Below are 15,303 nucleotides of genomic sequence, written 5' to 3' on the forward strand. Positions count from 1 at the left end.
TATTCTCCTCTTTGGAGTTTCCGGCAGACTATACGCCCATAGTTGGCATATTGCTGCCTCCCGCTGTTGGTCTTGGGTACTGTTGTCCTATGGACGGATGCTGAAGTACTCACTTCAAGTTCTCAGACTTTTTCTCCCCAATTTAGTCGTCAATTAATTCCACGCACACACATTGCTGTGTGGTCACTGCTGTTGTATCCTACTGACTCACCTCACCTGCCAGTGAGGAGCCCCCACTGGGAGGATTTGGGGCCTTCCTCCCTCCTCCCGCCCAACGCTCCCTGGCCTGCTGACAGCCTGCAGGAATACATGCAATGACCAATATCACCCGCCGCCTGGCTTCCCCTCCCCTCCCTGGCCTGCTGACAGCCTGCAGGAATTAGGGTGACCAGTCCCTCATTTCCAAGACTTTTCAGGCGTCCCACAAATTGAGACCCTGTCCCACATTGTGACTGATGACAGGCAATTGCATCAGTGTTCAAATGCCATAATAGTTAGTCCCCTAATAGTAGGCCTTCTGTTGTAAAGCTCTCTCATTGTCTCTTCCTGCAAGATGTGTTTTTAAGCCTGTTAAAATAGCATAAAAAATAAAGCATGATTTTAAAACAAAATGTGAGACACCAGAGGAGTTTATAAATGATAGCCAATAGGCCTATGGTCGAATATGACATCAAGGCATTTAATAGAAACTCAAGTAGTAAGTTGATAACCCGGTACTATATCGCTTGTGTGGCGATACTTCAGTCCCTCAAATGAACAGTTTGGATCTGGTCACCCTAGCAGGAATACATGCAATGACCAAGTATCAATATTATATTTACCACTACGCCACCCGAGCGCTTGAGTGTACAAATGTAACAAAATGGAGCTGTAAGGGCATTTATTTTAATCTACGGTACACACGCAGTACAAACTCCATGTGTACTACTAACCATTCATTCAAGTTTTATTTATTCTTGAAATTACACTGAGTAATTAAACTCATTTTCAGTGTCGTTGAGTAATACAATATATAAAAAACATCACAATACATCAGAAGATCAGGAAAAGGGAAACAAAAGGTATACATATGAATTACATAGGTTATAAATAGAAGCTAAAACAAACGATCTAAACAGTTACATATTGTGCGGATCTGTATGCTCACCAAGGTTTTAAAACGACTCAGGGGTACCAATGTGGTCAATTTTAATGTAGTTTGCAGGTCATTCCATATATTAGGGCCACATAAGCTAAAAGCAGATCTACCAAGTTCAGAGTTAACTTTTGGTACCTTGAATTTGGGGAAATGACTTGATCTGGTGTGGTAGGGTTCAGAGTCCCATTTCAGAAATTATGAGATGTATTTAGGACAATCTCCAAGCATGGCTTTATACAAGAACAGGTGCCAATGCAGTTGTCGTCTCTCTGTCAGGGAGGACCATCCAACCTTGTTGGTGAGTATACCATATCTATCACCTGTAATAAATCGAATCGAGGAGTGATAAACAGAGTCTGTGGATTTAAGAGTGGATGCTGCTGCATGTCTATAATCCATAATAATAATCCAAGACAGACAGGAACACTGCCTCAACTACCCTCTTTCTTTCTAATCCAGTAATTAATTCCCAAGATTGGAGTCAGATATTGTCTTCTAGTTTCATATCCATTTGAAAGTTCTGGCAGAAAACGTGTGTAAAATATCGCCACTTTTCCACAAGGAAAAGCTGGACTGGGAACAGTCGATGTTTGGGAAGCATACACGATGTATGGGGCACACAATTGACAGGTGTGTTGCGATTGGTGTGTAATTGATCACACCACCTATTGTGTGGGCCCCATACATTTGTGCTTCCTAAAGAAGTTTTGATGTGTTCAGTCCTGCACTCATCTAGGCCCCTCACCAGAGAGAATGTCATCCGTGTACAGCTTGTGGAAAAGTGGACATATTTGACTAAATACACATTTTCTGCTAGAACTTTCAAATTAATATGAAACTAGTCCCCAAAAATACTCCAATTCTTAGGAATGAATCATTGGGTGAGTGCACACGCAGTGCTACAAGTTTAAATGCAGACGAGGTCAGTGTGATAATTGTGCGCGGATAGGACCGATCTATGGCTGTGTATTTGGAATACATGTATTACATGTACCGGTATTTAAGATCACAGACAATCTAGGGCTATTAACTTGTAAACTGAGAATATTCATCTAATATTCAAACATGTACAAAACCAACTCACAGTTAGTTGATTTAAAATGTATTTGTCTGTGTTCGTAGGCCTACTCCGGGCAAGTGACTGTTGTGCCCGGACAAGTGAATGGGAAATGTACTTGCATCAAAAAGTGCCTCAAAAAGTTAAGTTCAAGCCCTGCAACTGTATGGTACAACCATATGTTGTGTTCTCATGTGCACTTTGAGGTTCTCTTTAAGCCCAAAGCTTTTGTCACAAACTGAACAAATGAACGGTTTGGCCCTTGTATGACTAATCATGTGTGTCTTGAGATGTTCCTTTTGACCAAAGCTCTTGCTACAAACTGTGCAGCTGTATGGCCTTTCACCTGAATGTGTTCTCATGTGTCTATTTAGATCTCCTGTTTGGTAAAAGGTCTTTCTACACACTAGGCAGCTGTATGGTTTGTCTCCTGTATGAGTTCTTATATGGATCTTCAGAGTTCCTTTTTGACCAAAACACTGGCCACAAATTGTACACATAAATGGTCTCTCTCCGGTATGGGACCTCATATGCGTTTCCAGAGCCCAAATTCGTGGAAATGTTTTACCACAAACTTTACATGTCCGGTGAACTTGAAGGTGGAATTCCAAGGTCTCTGTCAGCTCTAAATGTTTTCCGCATAAAGTGCAATCACTTGAATGGACTTTAACATGCATCATTAAAGAATGCTTATTGGGAAATGATTGTTTACACACTTTGCAACATGGTGCGGATAAAATCTCAGTTGATTTCAATTCCTGGTACAGTTCTATAGAGCTTTTGGACGTTTTGCTATTATACAAACCTGCCTGCGCTTCAATGGTCATTCTACAATCTTCAATTTCACCACAGTCTGAGGAGAGAAGCTGGGTCTCACTAGTTTGACACAAATCACTAGCTGGATTCAAGCGAGAGGCTGAGACCCTGCCAAGCTCTACCCCAGTGTCAGTTTTAATCTGATCAGACTCATCAGAGTCAGACGACGAGGTACTGGCAAGAGGCTCCGCTTCTCTGTTGTCCAAATATTGGCTTTGATGAAGCTGTGAGGATTGAAGTGTGTCTTCTTCATTTTCACTTTTCACTTGCAGTAATGTTAGCTGTGAGACATGAGCCTCGTCCTCTAGACCCAGCCCATGTTCCTGTTTAATGTGTGGTGGCTCTGGCACATCCAGGCTCAGACGAGGGTTCCTGTCCTGATGTTCAGGAGGGGGCTGGTCTTCTTCACAGACAGGGAGATGCAGGAAATCTAATTTATAATGAGGGACAGAAAATATGAGAAATATTCATTGTGTTGATCCAGTTCGGACTTTGTTTCTTTAGACTGTTGTCACACAAAGGGAAATACATTTTCAGAGCGCTGTACACAGCAGCAGCATTGATTGATTGATTGAAAATTGAAAAGTAAACAGTTTGTAGAACAGTTCAACGAAATACAAAATCTGCTAAGAGGATAAAACCAGAAAAAGCACTAAGGGTCCTCCATTTTCAATTCATCAGAACATTTAAATACATACAGATATACACTTCTAGGCAAAAAAGGAAAGCGTCATATACACAGTTTGGAAAATAAGGGAGAATATGTACAGTAGGCCTTGAAGGAGTCTTCTAGGGATTCACATTTTTAACAGCTGTTGGTAGGGCACATTTTAGTGCCTTTAGAGCTAAATGAGTTTAACCCCTTGTTGGAGCCGAATCTGGGTTGAATGTGGTTTGTGGAACTCCCTCTGGTGTTGTGATCATGAACTTGGTTAACATTAAGGAAGTATTTTGACAGGTACATGGTATCTTAGTGGTGTAGCGAATCTTGAAGACCAGGCCAATTGCAACTTGCTGTACTCGTGTCGTCAACCCTAAGCCATTCCAGCTTATCAAAATGGGCAGGGGTGAGGTGGGTTCTGGGAGTTAGGCCAAGTGGTAGCCTGTCCAGTTTGTTTTGGAATGTCTGGAGACTAGAGCCTTAATTGTTTTAAGGGCATTTGAGGTTCTGCAGTACAGAAACCTTATGTGTGGTGAGTGAGCACAGCTACACGACACAATGACAGCAGCAACAGACAAACAAAATCACACCTGGTGCTCACGCATGGGCTGACGCCCGAACTGACAGAGTGGTCGTGTTCTGGTTAACCGTTTAAGCATTTTACATGGGTGTAGGGTGTCGACAGAAAGATTTTAGTGGCAAAACCAGTCTGTTTCTTCATGTCAACAAATGCCTTTGTCATACAAATAGCCACAGGAATTCGGCTCCAGGAGTGTAAACAAACTATCACCCTGAGAAGAGGGTCTCGGGCTGACACCCACGTAGGAGATAACAGCTGGACACACATTACTTATCAAATACACATAGAATTATTGGTTCCAGATTCCACATAAGTGAGTGGCATTCTCTGTGTGGTGCACTTTGGAAAATAAGGGAGAATATATGTACAGTAGGCCTTGAAGGAGTCTAGGGATTCACATTTTTAACAGCTGTTGGTAGGGCACATTTTAGTGGCATTAGAGCGAAATGAGTTTAACCCCTTGTTTGAGCCGAATCTGGGCTGTACATGGTTCGTTGCACTCCCTCCTCCCTTTGGTGTTGTGGGTGTGGACTTCATTAACATTAAGGAAGTATCTAGACAGGTACATGGGTATCTTGGTGGTGTATCGAATCTTGTGTACCAGACCCATTGCAAGATGCTGTACTCTGTCGTCGACCCTAAGCCATTCCAGCCTGTCAAAGTGGGCAGGGGTGAGGTGGGTTCGGGGGGTGAGGCCAAGTAGGAGCCTGACCAGTTTGTTTTGGGAAGTCTGGAGCCTAGTTTTAAGGGCCTTTGAGGGACCCTATGTAAAGTCATCCAAATGTCAGAAACTTTACGTAGGGTTCCGATGGGCTACTAGTTACGTTACTTGTTACTGGAAAAAAGTAATATTGCTGAAAGTAATGTATTACTTTAGTTACTTGACAACACTGTTGACCTGTACTTTCCTTGAACTGTATCCATTCTGCAAACTGTTAATACAATTTTCAATCAATCAATCAATCAATCAATCAATCAATCAATCAATCAATCAATCAATCAACTAACCTGATACTTGACAATGACATTTCATTTCAGGATTCACATTCAGGATAGCCATCTGTCTGCGCTGAAGGTCGATTTCTTGCTGGTACTGTACTATTGTTCTTCCAAATACAGCTAATATCTCCTCAGCAGCCGCAGTTAATCGTTGATTGACGAACATCCTTAACGTCTCTATGTCAGGCATTATCATCTTCTGTAATTCAAATGTCCAAAACCTTTCCTTGCCAACTACGCACACATCATTCATTCAATGCAAGAGTTTTCATTTTTCGCGTGGACGAAATCGAAGCCTGGGCATCGAGGCTAATGCAAGAGTGATGTGAGTGAGATGATGCATTGCAAATGCAAACACAAGACTGATATTACAAATGACTGTTCCGGGTGGACGTTTAATTCGCGCATGTCAAGCCAACTGGTATTTGGTGAATGTCTGCCACCTGCTGGCCGTACAGTACGATAGGGCCTACAGTTCAGTTCTTCTATGCCAATCTACCCCAAACTCCAAGCCTTAAGTTATAACTCTATGCTCCATGTCCCTTAAATCAAATCTGGTCTTCTCTGCTGGTTCTCCATGCATTTTGCTTGGGCACATACATTTTCCCCTGGGGGACAATCATTTGTTTTCAAAGCCACTTGACTTCTAGCCTGGCTCCAGCCCACGCTGAGGCACACTCATTAAAAAGAATAATGTTCTGAAATGAAAATGTATTCTGACACAGTGCCACTTCATGAGTGTCAGGCTACTTGTCTTCAGCATGGCCAGGAGGAGGTAGACAAGTGCTCCTTCTTCTCATGGTTTAAGTGTGGATATATTCTAAATATTCTAAATGCAAATAATTGTCAGCACCAGAAAGAAAGAAGAAATATCCTGAGCAGTGTCTACCAAGCACTGACTGAAAGTGTCACCACCTTCATTGTTGTGTCCTGGTTTAGACACTAGGCAATCTATAGTGTAAACAACACATTTCTAAAACAAAACACAAAACCAAATTATTTATTAAATATATTTATTTTATATAAAGGTCATTACAAATGTTGGCCTATTTTTTTTTAAACCTTTTTCAATAGGCTACATGCTGGCAAGGGACAGAGTTAGGTGGATGTGAGAGAAAGTAGGTGAATGGTTGGGTAGGAAGCCACCAGTAGGTTTTCATGAATACAGGTAGGCTATATTGGTGGGTAGTCTCTCAAGACAGACTGTTGCCTAGGTGCTGTTTTCCCGAATATTTGACGATGGGATTCTCAGATTGATTGGTGGGAGGATGCAGTTCTACGGACGGACAGGTGAATTGGTGGGTTGATTGGTAGGTGAATTGGGCACTTTTGGAAAGTGGGCACCAGAGACAACTTTTACAAATTAGGCACTGGTGAACTGGGCACCTTCATGGAGCCGTTACTGGAGAACTGGGCACCTTCATGGAGCCGTTACTGGTGAACTGGGCACCTTCATGGAGCCGTTACTGGAGAACTGGGCACTTTAAGTGGGCCCTGTACAAATATATCTTTGACATTTTCTTACCATTATATATTGTACTATATGTTGGAAATTACTTGTAATAAAACATGTTTTATACTGTGCAAGTATGAGCATGTGACAAAGTATTTCAATCTTTAATCTGAATCTTGTAGGCCTATACTGTCCTAAAGCACATTTTTATATAACAAAGACGTTTTGATGTCACTCAAGTATTAAGTTTTGACGTTTTGACGTCACTCAAGTATTAACTGGTGGGGCGCTCTATTGATTTTGGATAACTGGCCCAAAAACACCAGTCTTCCACAGTCAATTAATTCTGGGATATGTGAATGACCCAGTTTAGCAGTAGTTGATAATGAAATAATTATCTATGGATACACACATTTTGATGTCTCCTTTTGTTCTAACACAATAGGGCGGACAGCTGTTAATAGCACATTACCACAAATTATTCTCCCAAAGATATATTTTGATCTGAAAAATCCAGTCCAGAGTATTCTTGACAAAGCATTTGTAGTAACGACAGCTGCATCTTCAGTGTATATTGTAATGTACACTATGCCAACACTATCTACTGTCAAAGTCAATGCACCTCAATGTTCATGAAGAAATGGTTCTAAAATGAAAAATGGGCAATGTGCCCACTTCCATAACTCAGGACCAGTTATATCAAGTGCCCAGCTCTCCCCAGCCAAAAATTGTCCCCAGTTGTGATCAGTAAGAGTTCTGATCGATTTAGCTGAACCGCTTAGGATTTACAATCAATTCACAATGCATCACATGAATCATTGGGCATTAAATGTACAGAGGTGAAGTATTTAGTTCTTATGAAATGACGTGGTGATTTCAGTGCGTAACATTAGTTTGCGTTAGTATAATATCTTATCATCATACTGCTTTTGCATAACTACAATGAGCTAGAAGTGCAGAGGAGCACTGATAGACAGACCGGTCCTTCCTGCCGGTGGCTATTAGGTTATAACAAGACCCACACGCATTCTTCCCCATCCTTGGATTAACGCTTAGCAGGGACTATTCTAGGATCAGACTTTTATGGGGGCTCAGCCCCTAATGAGAATGTGACATGCATGCAGTGCCTTGTAAAAGTATTCAACCCCCTGATAGATCACTCATCATTACACTGGATAACAATTATACATTCATACTTTTCTATATAAGGATATTATAATTTACAACAATAGTCTACTTTGAACTATTTCCTAGTAATACTATGAATTTTAAACAACAAAGAAAACGGAATATGCCGTTTGAAAAAGTATTCAACCCCTTTCACTTTGGCAAAAATCTTCAGAAGCATCCAAATTAGTTGGGTTGTCTAGTGAAGTGTACAATAATGGTTCAGAATGAAAAATCACAATCACACATTTCCTAAATGTTTTTAAACAAGACCCTCAGTTAGTTGATAACACCTGAAGCAAAGACTCAATCATAATGACCAGAACATCCCAACGCAAGTAAAATGAATGTAGAAAAGTCTGTTTCAGTCTCTGAACCACATTGGGACAGTCTACTATACTATATCATCAAGCAAACACATAAGCATCATAAAATACATATATTGTCCAATCAGGCAGTCCCTCCAATCTGTGCATCTGGGTAAAGGAGATAACAATCGGAGGCCAAAACAACTTTGAAAAGGTTCAGTGGCTGCAATAAGAGAAAGCAAGCATAAGTCACATGTTCTGAATGCTGTACAAGTATGGCCTTCTCTAAATGGCACAATGGCAAGAAAGAAACCATTAGGTTTGTAAGAAATGGAGGGAACCTCACCAAAGATGGTGAGTTTTTAGATGCTTTAGATAAAAACAATGACAATGCTCACTCACTCTGGCACTTTTGCCCATGACTATACTCCTGGGATGTGCAGTGCACAATAATCAGGCCAGTTTAGGGCTCATTCATAGTCTGGTTTTTCGGTGGTGAGGTGACCACCGAACTACAACATGACGTCACAAGCCGCGGTGAAGAGCAAACCACCGCCATTCTCTCAGTTTTTACTCACCACCGCTCAACGTTATTTCAGCTCCGGTGGTCACCTCACCACTGGAGTGGTGGTCACCCCACCACCGAAAATCCAGAATATGAATGAGCCTTTAGGCCTGCTCAAACTACACCAACTTCACCACCAATAGTATAATGCTCACTCCATTCAGTGCAGTTGTAGATATTGATACATTACTGTCCATTCTCTGTGCATATACATACCTACACTAATATAAATATGCACATATTACTGGTGATAAATTGTACATACAGTATTGGTTGATAACTTGATACACATTACTGTTGATTCTCTGTACATATTGTATATAGTATATACCTACTATATGCACATACTACTGGTGATAAATTGTTACATTATACCTGTGCCTATATGTTTATATCCAACTACATATCTATATATGCCTATATGTACATATTAACCCATTTAAACAACTCAGTCCATACAATTACAGTACATGCTCAGTCAGTCCAAGTGCAGATGGCCAGGTCAGTCTTTAGGTCCTTAGGTCTATCTATATTCCATTTTATTGGTGATGCACACGATACCTGCCTTTATTTCTATCTACTGATGCCGTATAGATTACCGGTATGCACACCTGACTGTTTTGTTGTTGTTTATTATTTTAACTTGTATTACCCTACTACCTTTTGTGTACTTGTTCTCTCTACCCTTAGGTTTTCAATGTAATGTGTCCCAGGGCAGGACCCAGGGGTGGTCTTTTAGATGGGTCCCAGGGACATTTTATAAGTCTTCCTTCAACGACTTTATACAGTACTGAGTACAGTATTGCATCACAGGACACCCGGGAGGGTGACATGATTGCGTCCTTTCTCAATTTAATGAGTCTAAGGATGCAGGCTATTTGCATCACTGACCCTTACCTATATTGTTGTTTCATGCTTACTGTTATGGCTATGGCTAAATTTCCCTCACAATCAATAAAAGTGTATCAGGGGTTCTCAAACTTTTCCATGTCAAGGGGACCCCCAAACAACCAAAGCCTCTAGCTGCACCCCTCATTGTGAAATGTCTTAAAAAACTAAACCAAATGAAAATAGCAGATCTACACGCTCACAGTCACAATGCACCACATTGTGAGCTTGTACGTAGACTCTAAGATATTCGACAATAATGACATGCTAATAATATGAACACCAGTGGTCTAAGTAAGTGGCACAAAATGTTATCATTTGAATATGAATCATATATGTATGTGTACACACATATGATACAAATAATATATATATACTGTATATATATATATTTTGGTTAGGTTTTCATTTCCAATTGGCCTCCCTGTGGACCCCTACTTTAAAAACCTGTGCGCTATTCAATAGAGCTGGTTAGATACATAGGTCTAGGTGGAACAATAGAGTCTATTGTTCCATCTAGGCCTATGTATCTAACCATCTCTTCAGGATGTGTTCCATCTAGGCCTATGTATCTAACCATCTGTTCAGGATGTGTTTTCATGTGTTTCTGTACACTGACCTTCCAACGGAACGTTTTACCACAAATTGGGCAACTGAACGGCTTGTCGTTCATATGGATGGTCATGTGAGACTTTAGATTTCCTTTCTGCACAAAGCTCCGGCCACAAACTGAACAACGAAAAGGCTTATCCCCAACATGGGACCTAACGTGCATTTCCAGAGCAGAAATAGAAGAACATACTTTACCACAAACAATACATGTCTTGTGGCCTATAAAGTGATGTTTTAAAGTCTCCGTGGGCTCTAGATGTTTTCCACACAAGCCACAGTCACGTGGATGATTTTGGACGTGCCGTCTTAAAGAAATAGTATCAGCAAAAGTCAGTTTACACACTTTACAAGATAGAGGGGACAGAAGTTGATTTGCTGCTGACTGCAGCAGTTGATGGGGCTCCATTCCACCCTTCTCGCTGGTAGACGAACCTGACTGAGATTCTGGTGTCTCCTCCTTGAAATGAGTATCACCACCGTCTTCAGCATCTCTTTCAGAAATATCTGAAGAAGAGTGTGGAAGGCCCTGGTCATCAATGGATATGAATTCACTGTCTGAGTCAAAGTTGACTGTTTCTGTCATTCCATATTCCTCCTCCTCACCAGCATCTGCCCCCTGCTCTTGGCTCAAAGAAGGGCTCTCCTGCTGTTCAGTGGGGACCTCATCTTCACAGGCAGGAAAATGCATGAATTCTATTAGAACAGAACATATGAGAAATTACAGATTATAATAATTATAATCAATTATGATGATGATCCAGGTTTGACTTGGTTTTGTCTGCTGCACACTGAATGGGAAGGGAAGTATAGTCTGGTATGGTTTAGGTCGGATTACAAACCTGATACTTCACATTTTATCTCAGGAGTCAGGATATGCAACTGCCTTCGCTGACGGTCGATTTCTTGCTGGTACTGTACTATTGTTCTGCCAAATACGGCTAATATCTCCTCGGCAGCCGCAGCTAGTCGTCGATTGACGAACTTCCTTAACGTATCTACGTCGTCCATTGTCGTTTCTTATTCGAAAGCCCCAAACCACTCGATCCGGGCCAATCTGTACAGTTAGTACAGTTTCGCTCGTTCAATGCAAGTGAAGGGTGTGTCTTGAACGTTAGCTCAGCTGCACAGGAAGGAACAACGGAGACCGTAACAAGACTAAAAATGACTGTTCCGGGTCGAAGTTTCGCGCATGTCAGATACATATAGCAAAATATTTGCATTTCTTTTTTCTTTTTTTTAGATGCAATTCTGCCACCTGCTGGCGCGCACACTGCGATACAGTTCTGGTCAACTCTCATGGCCCCTTATTTAATAATGCTGCTTTAATTGTAGCCTCCGCTTTCATTTTATGGAATTTTTACATTTTATTTTATATTTTCAACAGTCCTGCTCAGTGCTCAGTATATTTAAGCACAGACGTTGATTAATTGTTTGCGTTGCTTTGTAGTGTGATGCATGTTATATGGGCACCTGTATTTATAATTTCCCCCTGGGTGATAATAAAGTAGACTACTGTGCAATCAATCCACCAGCTTTCAAAGCCACTTCAGATAAATGGCCAGGATGTAGAGCAACTATAGGCCTACCCTGGAAATGAAATTGATACTGTGAATGAAGAGATCATATTCTCAGGTCACTGAGAACAACATTTTCTGCTCCGTAAACTAATGTTAGGTAGGCCTAAAGTGTCTACCAAGCACTATTCGTATTCATTGAAAGTGTCCTCACATATAACTTTTTAAACCTTTTTCTGTCTTTTGTGTCCTTGTATGTGCACTTGAAATTCAAGACTGTCCATTGTTGGCTCACTTGGCTGCACTAATAAACAATACTTTATCGGGTGCCTGCTGGCCTAGTGGTCCAGGCGCATGCCACATATATACTATAGGCTCTTGCCTGACAGCGCGTAACGTGTTCGAGTCCCATTCATGATGACCTTTGCTGCATGTCTCTTCCCTTCTCTCTCAAGTCCTTGAAAATAAACAGAAATGTAATTTACTCACAGATTCTAGTAGGGGTGTAAATCCTTTGCGTCGGTGAATCAATTGAATGAGTGATTTGATTCAAGGACAATAATCTAAATGTACTGTATATCTGTGAAATATGTGCAGCAATGTGAAAGTTGGCAAGAGAATAAACACAACAGAATTATTTATTAAACACATTTATTATATAAAAAGTAGGCCTGCATAATATATTATGCTGAATAATACTGACTCTGTCCTATAACAAAGTTATAAGCATTTTTTCTCTTCCAATAAGCTACAACATGCTGGCAGGGGAGAGGGGGCGAGTGAGAGGGGGTGGGTAATCATCAGGACCTGAGTGGGTACAGGTTCTATACATGCATTTCTACTACTAAAAAGTAGGCCTGCTGCCTAATACTTACAGCTATCAATTATTGGTGAAGCCAAAGCTATTCATTCTATTTATATATTTTAGCTGGTTGATTTAGTTGAACTGGTAGGTGGTATTTACAACCGTTTCATCACGTGAATTGTTACACTACTAGACTATGAAGGCAATAATGACAAAAGATTGTAGTTTTTGTTTCTTGTCATCAATGCTTCAGGATGTGTGTTTTTTTCATGTGTTTCTGAACACTGACCTTCCAACGAAAGGTTTTACCACAAATTGGGCAATGGAATTGGTTGTCATTCATGTGAATGGTCATGTGTGACTTTAGATTCCCTTTCTGCACAAAGCTCCGGCCACAAATTGCACAACGAAAGGCCTTATCCCCAACATGAGACCTAACGTGCATTTCCAGAGCAGAAATTGAAGAACATACTTTACCACAAACGTTACATGTCTTGTGGCCTATATAGTGAAGTTTCAAGGGCTCTGTGGGCTCTAGATGTTTTCCACACAAACCACAGTCATTTGGATGAATTTGCACATGGCGTCTTAAAGAGTTAGTAGCAGTGAAAGTCAGTTTACATACTTTACAAGATAGAGCAGGGGACACCATTTCATTTGCCAATTGCAGCATCTGATGTATCTTCGCTCCACTCTTCTTCTCGCTGCTAGACAAACCTGACTCAAGCTCTGGTGTCTCCATGAAATAATGATCACCGTCTTCACTCTCTCTTTCAGAAATGTGGAGGGGCTGGCCGTCAACAGTTGGAAGAAAGTCATTGTCTGAGTCAAAGTTGACTGTTATTATACAATCTTCCTCATCGGCTTCTGTTTTCACTTGTTCATTTGAGGTGTTGGCCAGAGGCTCCGACTGGGTTTTCTCAAGGTCTTGATCACTTGTCACTGGAAGTAGTGTTGACGTGTCTGGTCTTTCAAACAGTACCTTCGGTTTCTCTTCAATCTGGGTTTCAAGATGTGTCTCGTCCTGACTAGGAATCCACTCCTGACCCTCAGGGTGAACCCCATCTTCAGAAGGAGGGAGGTTCAGCAAGTCTAGACGGAAAATTAAGCAAATTATGCAGTCATCATGTAGTATAAATTCCATACATGAGTTAATCTACACAATTTCATGTTTTTCTGCAGCTTTGCTGAAGTTGTGGTCGGGTCTAGCCGCAATTTGCAACTCTAGATTTTTTTTACAATGGGCCCATTGTAAAAAAATCTAGAGTTGCAAATTGCGGCTAGGTCGGGTCTACATATTTTTTAGTTTGTTTTGTCGATCCTCCTTGTATCAATACTTTAACTGTCAAAGTGGTTCTATAGTGCATCATGAAAAATGTATATATATATATATATATATATATATATATATATATATATATATATATATATATATATATATTGATTATATTCTAAATATTTCTAAAGACTGGACATATAATTTGTGCATTGTTAAAAATGAATATGGTTGGTATACATTCATGGTGGCATATTCACGCATGCAATGGTCCACCATCATTGAGTGAAATGTAGAAGAGTTGAAGAGTTCAGTCAGTTAAGTATGAAAATAAGATCACCGAAATGGAATCAAACAAAAATAGAGGACAGGTCAAATGTAACTGCCATTGTTGACACAGGTCACAAACCTGGTTCATGTTTATCTAATTATGAGTTATTGTTAATTGGTTACGTATCTATTCATTTTGCAAATAAGGGCAAATGATTTTCATTACAAGCATAAAAGCACCTCGTATGTTTTTCTTTTCTCAGCTATAGGCTATAGCATCGATGCAATAGTGTGCATTAGGACTAGGACGGGAGCAAGTGTTGTACTTTTAAACTAAAATCATACAACTGACTGAAGCTTGAATAATAACATCCATTTTATAGCAACAGATGTGCCGATGTGACCAACCTGCTTGGTTTAACTTATAATTACTACGTTTCTTCAAAACGGTTTCCAGCAGCTTCTGTTGGCGGACATTTTCCTGCTTAGAAATGAAAGCATCGTCCTCGTACTCCGTTATGATTTTTTCAATGATCCGAAATATCTCTTCAACTGCTACATTTACTCGCTCGTTGACCAATAACTTTAGGATTTGTAACCGATTCATCTTTGTGAGAAAACAACAGCGGTAGGTACTGTAAACACTTGTAGGTTGTGGGTAAGTTCAATAAGACAAGGTTCTTGAAAGAGTAGACGTTTATGTTGAGAATAATAATAATGTGGCAAGTTACAAATCAGGAGCACAACATGTTCTGGCGGGCTCAGTATGGAGAAGGCAGAATGCTAGCCTAGCCTAGCACAGCACCCTTGGAAAGCTGTGTCTGTTCTAGGCATTACTAGTCAAACTATGAACTGAATCAAAACAGATCAACATGACACAGACATGAATAATCATGAAGCAAATACGATTTGAGTCATATCATTACCCGGACGTCAAATTGTGAATGTGTGTATTTCCGCCGGACCTCTATTCCTGTAACACCCGTGGTAACAGTCAGGAATGCTGTTGGGACATTGAATTCTCGAATTATTAGGCTACTCCATAGAGTTACTTACCGGTATATATAAGGCCAGGGTAGCCCTGGTCCAGTGCGTCAGCGAGTTTCTCTCACAAACTCGCTGACGCACTGGACCAGGGCTAATATAGCATTGCTGCATTACCATAATTAAGCATTAGGGCTATGGACCAGAGCT

The 15,303-nt window shown here is 40.7% G+C and overlaps 1 long non-coding RNA gene across 1 annotated transcript; it reads right to left on the reverse strand.

Annotated features, from left to right (window-relative positions):
- Positions 1-6,284: 6,284 nt before the first annotated feature.
- LOC308332360 lies at positions 6,285-11,358 on the reverse strand. Its single transcript, XR_013965704.1, has 3 exons — positions 11,084-11,358; positions 6,702-10,937; positions 6,285-6,637 (listed from the first exon to the last, which is right to left on the reverse strand). It is a non-coding gene; the product is annotated as an uncharacterized lncRNA (long non-coding RNA).
- Between the last annotated feature and the right edge of the window lie 3,945 nt (positions 11,359-15,303).

This window comes from Protomyctophum bolini (genome assembly GCF_963924005.1).
Source record: "Protomyctophum bolini genome assembly, chromosome: 17".
Taxonomy (NCBI): domain Eukaryota; kingdom Metazoa; phylum Chordata; class Actinopteri; order Myctophiformes; family Myctophidae; genus Protomyctophum; species Protomyctophum bolini.